Genomic DNA, 7,694 nt, shown 5'->3' with positions numbered 1-7,694 from the left:
CTTGAATCACTCTATCTATTGAAAAAAAACCGCATCAAAATCCGTTGCGTAGTTTTAAAGATTTAAGCGCACATAGGGATATAGGGACAGAAAAGGCGACTTTGTTTTATACTATTTATAGATAATTAAAAAATGTTCCATATTCAATATTTTATAAAACTTTGTATAATTAAACGTATAAATTGTTTTTTGTCAAAATTTTTATATTAGGTTGTATACCTAAATAAAATATATTTTTAAACGTTTATTGCATTTTTATTTTTACTATTATTACTACTACTCATGAATGCTAAAGTTGTTCGCAGGTAATGAGAGGTACTCTTCTAAAGTCCCTATATTTTGTGGTCGTAAATGCCGACCATATGACCGATAAATGAATCGGCGTGGAATACTCGATCATACCCGAAAGATAATTCCGATTATACCCGAGCGCACAGGGTTTACAGAATAACGATTGCTGTGTTTTTTCCTATTTATTACGGCAATGAAATCTAAGCTTATACGTTTATTTGCGAATCCGAACGAATAAAGAATGAAATATATCTTGCGACGTTATTCTATTAAATGTAGAAACGAAAATCCGAGCCAACGCCGTAAACAAAAACAGAAAATCAATTTAAAATGTGAATTGATACGAAAATCAGCTGGGAAATGTCTCGCGCCTATATCGATGTCACCGAAGAGCTCCGATTTCTCCGGTCTAATTTTTCGTGAGCCCGAAAGTGTCTCCGCGTATATATGTGTGACCTGGGCATCGAATTACGCCCGCTACAAAAATTGAAACAAAGTAATCCCCGTCTCTCACATGCAAATTGAACACACAATGTAAGAAGCGGTTTCAGGTTACCCCCGGGTTTAATTATAGCCCTCCGGGGCCTTACAAAAGGTATTTGCGTGCCAGAAAATCGCCACTCCAGCACGTCTCCGTTCTCGAGCTTCTCCTGCCGCCGCTCGTGATAATGCAGACTGCATATTTTAGAAACACAAAAGAATTTTGTGTATGGAGATACACGAGCTACTCGTCCGTCCGTTTTAATTGCGACGGAGGTGTTCTGTCTCGTTCTAGCTCCATCATCTCCTCGCTCTTTTTTAATTCGGCCGGTCCGCTCTTGATACGGGTGATTCGGCGCGGCAGCGGTATTGTCTAGCCTGCCGTCTAAGTAGTGTTGACAAGGGGGTCTTGTTATTTTTAATTTTTTTTTTGGGCTCGGGATAACGAAACTGTCTCCGGGCATTTGGTGATGAGATTCTTACGAAAACAACTTCAGGCTTTGCTTATAAAACAACTAATGAACTGATACTATTGCCACCTGGCTTTCATCAAATCTCAAAAAAGAATATGAATGTCTGGAAAAGTAATCCAGTTTTTGTATTCTAAAACCTAATTAGCTAAGAGGGAATTATAGTATAACAATGTGAAAAAATTAAAAAAAATTCATCATTTCAAGCCTTAAGAATATTCGTTTTGGGTGATTTTTCGAAATGGGAATTATCGGGTTTTATTCGAAATTACATTTTTTGGGACGGTTGACAGAATATCTCAAGTTCTGCTGAACTGATTTATTTAAAATTTGGTGTGAATCTTCCCCATACATCCTTCTATTGTATCAAAGTATAGTCTATTCAAATTTTTTTTGTACATACGTCATCAAGATGTTTAATATATTGCCTACCGCAATTTGTAAATTCGTTTGAACCAGACAATATTTTCCTTCTCATTTTATTTAGATGTACTATAATATTAAAATAAATTATGTTTGATAACATCTATATTCAATTATTTTATTTAGATTAGAATTTTGTTGTATGTCAGAGCCAAAATGTAGTAAAACTCAGAGTTGATGCGGCAATATTGCGACATTTTGACGTCATAAATTTAGATGACTTATGTACAAAATAAATTTGAATAGATTATACTATAGAACTATAACTTAGTTCTAAACTACTATTCAATTCTATTTAAATAATACTAGCGACCCGCCCCGGCTTCGCACGGGTGCAATGCTGATACTAAATTAAATACACTACAGAAAAAATATGAACGTTGTATATAAAAACATAGCGGCCCGCTCCGACTTTGCACGGGCATAAAATATATATGCCTATGTCACTCAATGAAAACATGATTAAAATCGATCCAGTATTTTTGGTTCATTCTTTACTGCCCTTGGCCTCCACGCATTAAATTTGGAGTAAAACAATTCCTCTTCCCTTATACTTACTATGAAGATCCTGCTATCTTTGGAATATCTAAATTCATACAATTTTTATTACATTACACATTTTTAAACGCAAATTTTAAATTTGTAATATCTCCGAAAATATTTGTTTAATTTACATGCTGTAAGGAACCATATTGATCTATATTAATTACACACCATATTTAAGGTACTTAATTCGATAAGGATTAATGCCGTATTGCTTAAAATAGCTTCGTAAATAAACCATTTTCTCACGTAAAAAATAAACAATAAAAATGGTTAATGTGGGTTATCCCTAAAAGATAAACATATACCATCGCGGACTTTTTTGTAGACCTTTTTATGGTGTACAAAACTGTAGTACATTAATTTGATCTAACTCGTAGGTTTAGGCAGCGTTTTTGCTAATTGCTAAATAAGCCTAAAAAAATAGGTTAATTTACGACATCACGTTAGAAACCTCTAAAATTAGCAATGTTGCCTTAGTATATTATGCATGTATTATACATATAAACCTTCCTCTTGAATCACTCTATCTATTGAAAAAAACCGCATCAAAATCCGTTGCGTAGTTTTAAAGATTTAAGCGCACATAGGGATATAGGGACAGAAAAGGCGACTTTGTTTTATACTATGTAATGATATATAAATAGGTAAAAGATATGTCGTTTTTTCGAATAGCCCAAATTTAGAGAAAAAAATTTGTTTGGCCTTTTTTACTTTGTTACGATAGGAGGAAGGTATTACAAAATTAAAGTGTGATAAGCAACGTTTCTTAATTTGTTTTGTGCGCCATGGCAATATGTTTCAAAACAATAAGCCACTGTGTTGTCCACCTACTAGACTGTTATTATATTTTTAATGAGAGAACTTGGATCTGTGGGCGCAGCTGCCATCCTTCTACATAAATCTGTTGCTGAGACTGGGGATATAGCATCTCTCGAGCCTCACGTGCTCTTGTCCTTTAACCCCACTCAACGTCATAGCTGCTCGTTTATATATTATGCCAAGATCCTACATGTACTTGCTACTCATGGTTTGAGGATTATTGGGCATGTTCCTCGAACCCCCGCTCTGAAACCTTTCTAGTGTTTCCATATTGTTGCTGCTTGTTTGCTGATTTTACATACTTACGATGGACTTACAGTCTATTCACTTCGAAAGCTGTTATTGTGTGATAGATCACGTCAAAATTATTGTTGGCATTATACAAGCATTATATGTTCACATTTACACTAAGTGAAACACTCTAATTATTATCATCATCAATCAATAGATGGCGATCAAGAACAGTGTCTAATTCTCAACCAATATGCTGTTGGTGCCGCATTTCTTCATCAGAATTTTAATAATTTAAGCGGGCGATCTGCTAATTGTCAATACTTTGTTATTTTCTTCATCAATTATCAAGCTCTATGGCTCTACAATACGAAAAATATAAATTCTAAAGCTTCAACATATGTACTAACGGATATAACACAATCATCAGCAAGCATCAGATCATTTAAAAGTATTATTTATATAGCTAAGTTACAGTTACTCGCATACAGCTAATAGAATCATCGTAACATACCTGAAAATGACGGTATTATAGGTTTCTCCAAAAACATACTACTACTCCAAAAGAAATGAAGTTTTGAACAATAAAAATCTGAAAATCACTCACAAGAAATACTGACATCTCCCCAAAACCCACAAAATTTCTAATCCTTTGCAATCAATCATCGACAATATAGGACATCCTACCCATCGCAGATATCTTACTAAATCCAGACCAAACCTCTCAATATTCTCAAAAGAATAAGCAGAGTGAACAGACAAAAAGAAGTAAAGACCTAGTAGTATTCAGAAAAGCAGACATTAAATTTCTAAAAAAAAAGGCGTTTAAAATGAGGAAATAGCTTAGAGTTAACACGAAGTGGATATGGTGAGGGAAATAAGGAGTCCAATAAAAATAGAGGAATGGCCAATCAAGACATCAATCTTAAAAGAACAGAAATTGAGAGGGTCTATATAAAGAAACAAACAAAAGTTAACTAAAAAAAATATAAAAGCCATATTGGATGACATCCATATATCATAGATTTCACTCAATAGCTGTAGATAATAATTAGTTACATTAAAAAGAACTTGGGAATAGAGGAAATAAAAATAAACATAGAGAAGACAAGAAGGAAGAAGGACCCACAGAAATGAAGAGAGAGGGAAAGAAAGCGAAGTCAGAGGAATGTGAAAAGATGAAACAAGAATGTTAAAAACAGGAAGATGTGGAAGGAAATATGAAAACCAGATGAAATCGTCTTTAAGACGTTTTAGTAATGCAGGCTATAACATTAACTACATATCTTTAAATTACAGCTTAATGTACTTTTTCATTAAAACAATCTACGATTTGTCGAAACAAAAAATGTACTTCAAACGAGACTTCGTTAAGAAACCTGTAATTTTGAGCCATCAACACCAACCAATTTAAGAAGACAAGACAACAGTATTATGTTGCGTTCTCAACAATTAAAATCGAATTTGGAATAAAGCTATACTTTAACTATAACTTAAAACATGCGTTGCCCTATTGGCGGGTTTATTGCACGCATTTATTATGTATGTTTTAGAAGGTATAGAAGAAGTTTTTTGTGTAAGTAAAAACAGATTTTTAAACCATTCTTATATCATAACATATCATTAGGAATATGTCGAAAAATATGATTGACAGCGGCATCTACTGTTTGTTGATGGTCTTCACATTATAAATCTGTTCGATTTCTAAGTTCAAAGATTAATCACCAAAACTTTAATATGAATACTGTTAGTGTCCAATTGAACATACATTATAAGTCTCGGTATTTTCAAAAATATTTTTTTATATATATTTTAAAGTCTCCTTTTACCAACTATGGGTTTATCTGGACTACGGTTTAACGTGGGCTCCGAACCACGGTCCTCAGCATTAAGCCTACCGACTGGCGAGTGACCAAAAATAACAACAGTAGTAACTATCTGCAGCTAAATATGATTTATAAACTCAATTTTAATATAGCCCTTGATATAGTTCTTTTTTTAGGCTTTGCAGGATTGTTTTCAATAGTAGGTGATCCAAATTTTTCCTTAGTTCACTAAATTGAAAGAATTCTAAGCAAACCAACCTTATTATATCTAAAAAATTGTCGTTAATTTTAATAACTAATAATTATTTGATTGAATACAACCTTAACTTTGAATTGCCAATAGTTAGAAAAGTTTCAAAGAAAACAAAATGACAATCATAGTTTTCTGCAATTTGCACAGGAATGTGAGGCAAAAGTCCTGCTACCATTTTGAGTGCCTATAACTTTGTTCAAAGAAAAGATAAGTAAGTTTGGTTTTCACAAAAAGTTTATATGGTCTTTACATTTTTTTTTTTTCATCGTGATTGAAAAATTATATCGCTTAAACGATGACCGCGATTCGCTATGAAACTTTCGACTCTTTTAAAGGCATTTTTCATGATATCCTGCAACATCTGAGACAAAATTTCTTCAGTTTCCTGGCGAAAATTGTCTTTAAGATGTTAAATAGTTTGGGGCTTATTCACATACATTTTTGATTTTAAAAAACCCCATAAGAAAAAGTCTGGTACTGTTAAATCCGGAGATCTGACTGGCCATACCAAATCGCCACTTCGCGAAACTAGTCTTCATGGAAAAACGTCATTCAATAATTGAATTGTTGAACGAGCTGTGTGTGCTGTGGCCCCATCTTGCTGAAACCACATGTCCTCTAGTCCTTGCTCTTCTATTTCGGGCACAATAAAATTTCGAATCATGTCTGTACAGCAGTAACAGTAACTGCAACATCTTCCTCGTTAATTTCAACAAATAAGGACCAATTACGTTTCCAGTATGAATACCACACCTTATAGTTGTTTCTAGTGGATGATTTTGACTGTTTATTGGCGTGGTCAGTGAGAAGAAAATTGGTTTCATCATCAATTTAGACGTGAAATCTTCAATTTCACCAGTCAGCTTTAGGATTGCATTACTGTGTTCAACTCGTTGATCAGGATCCCTCGGTAACAATTTTTGGACTAATTGAAATTTTTACGGGCATATTTTCAAGTCAGTTTTCAAAATTCGTCTTAAACAGCGTGCAGAAATGTGTAACTGGAAACCACGCCTTCGAATTGATGTTTCTGGAGACTCTGCAACATTATCGGGCACCAGAGCCACATTTTCAGAGTTACGAGACGTCCGTTGTCTTCCAGAACGAGACCTGTCTGCTATCGTACCGTATTGTCGAAAATTCGCATGTAAACGGTAAATTGTGGTTTTGTGAGGCACTGGACGATTGGGACGTTTTTGAAGCAGTTTCCGCTGAGTGGTAATAATTGAACGATTATTTTCAATAAATTTTGTCACTATTTCTGCTTGTTCTCGTGACACCGAAACAAACGAAAAAGATGGCGCGCCATCAAAATAGAAACGGGACTTTTGCCGCACCTGTGATTTTGTGAAAGTGTATTAGACATTTCATTATATTATATATTAGACATATTATATAGTTATTTCAGGCATTATTTAGTTGATACATACATTTATTTTTCATAAATAAATTATATACAGTATTACAAACGCCTATTAATTAAAAAGTACTCTACAAAAATTTATTTAAATTATACTTCTCGCTTTTTCCTGTAGTTCATTATATTTTTAACCACAAAATAATAATATACAATTGCGATATCTTGTATGTCTGTTGAGAAGAACTATGAAGTCTTAATGAGCCCGCTAAAATTCACATTTTGAAGTGCTATAATTGCAAGAATTTTTTTCCTGGTTGAGAGGCTCGTTAAGACTGCCAACAACTTAAAATGAAATGGTGCGAAAACGACACCTTATATTATATTGAACGTATATTTACGCAGATATTTGCTTTATTCTAAATATATGTTAAGTATCGATAATGACTTGCAGATCACTTATGAATATTAAATATCAAGTCGGTATCAACGGCATGACACAACACTGATATTAATGTTTTTACAATAAATAATAGGGAGTAAAAATCACGTAGAAAGCTATGTAATATTCCGACATAACATAACAAGCACACGCATTGGCTTGGCTTGATGCCGAATTTCCGGACACTGCCCCAGGAAAATCAACCATCAACGATTGGTATGCCAAGTTTAGGCGTGGTGAAATGAACACCGAAGACGGTGAACGCAGTGTACGCCCAAAAGAGGTTGTTAACGACGACGACATTTAAAAAATCAACACAATGATTTGGAATGACCGTAAATTGAAATTGAATGAAATAGCAGACATTCTAAAGATAGCAACTGAACGTGTATATCATATTATTCACGAATATTTGTGTATGAGAAATCTCTGTGCAAAGTGGGTGTCCGTGCGAGCTCACTTTTGACCAAAAACAACGACGAGTTGATGATTCGGAGCAGTGTTTGAAGATGATCAAGTGTAATAAACCCGAGTTTTTGCGTCGATATGTGATATG

This window comes from Rhynchophorus ferrugineus, unplaced genomic scaffold (genome assembly GCF_030347505.1).
Source record: "Rhynchophorus ferrugineus isolate W39M unplaced genomic scaffold, kcgeb_rfMv2 rfM6, whole genome shotgun sequence".
Classification (NCBI taxonomy): domain Eukaryota; kingdom Metazoa; phylum Arthropoda; class Insecta; order Coleoptera; family Curculionidae; genus Rhynchophorus; species Rhynchophorus ferrugineus.
The sequence above is the reverse complement of the archived record's forward strand: the minus strand, read 5'-3'. Positions refer to the sequence as shown.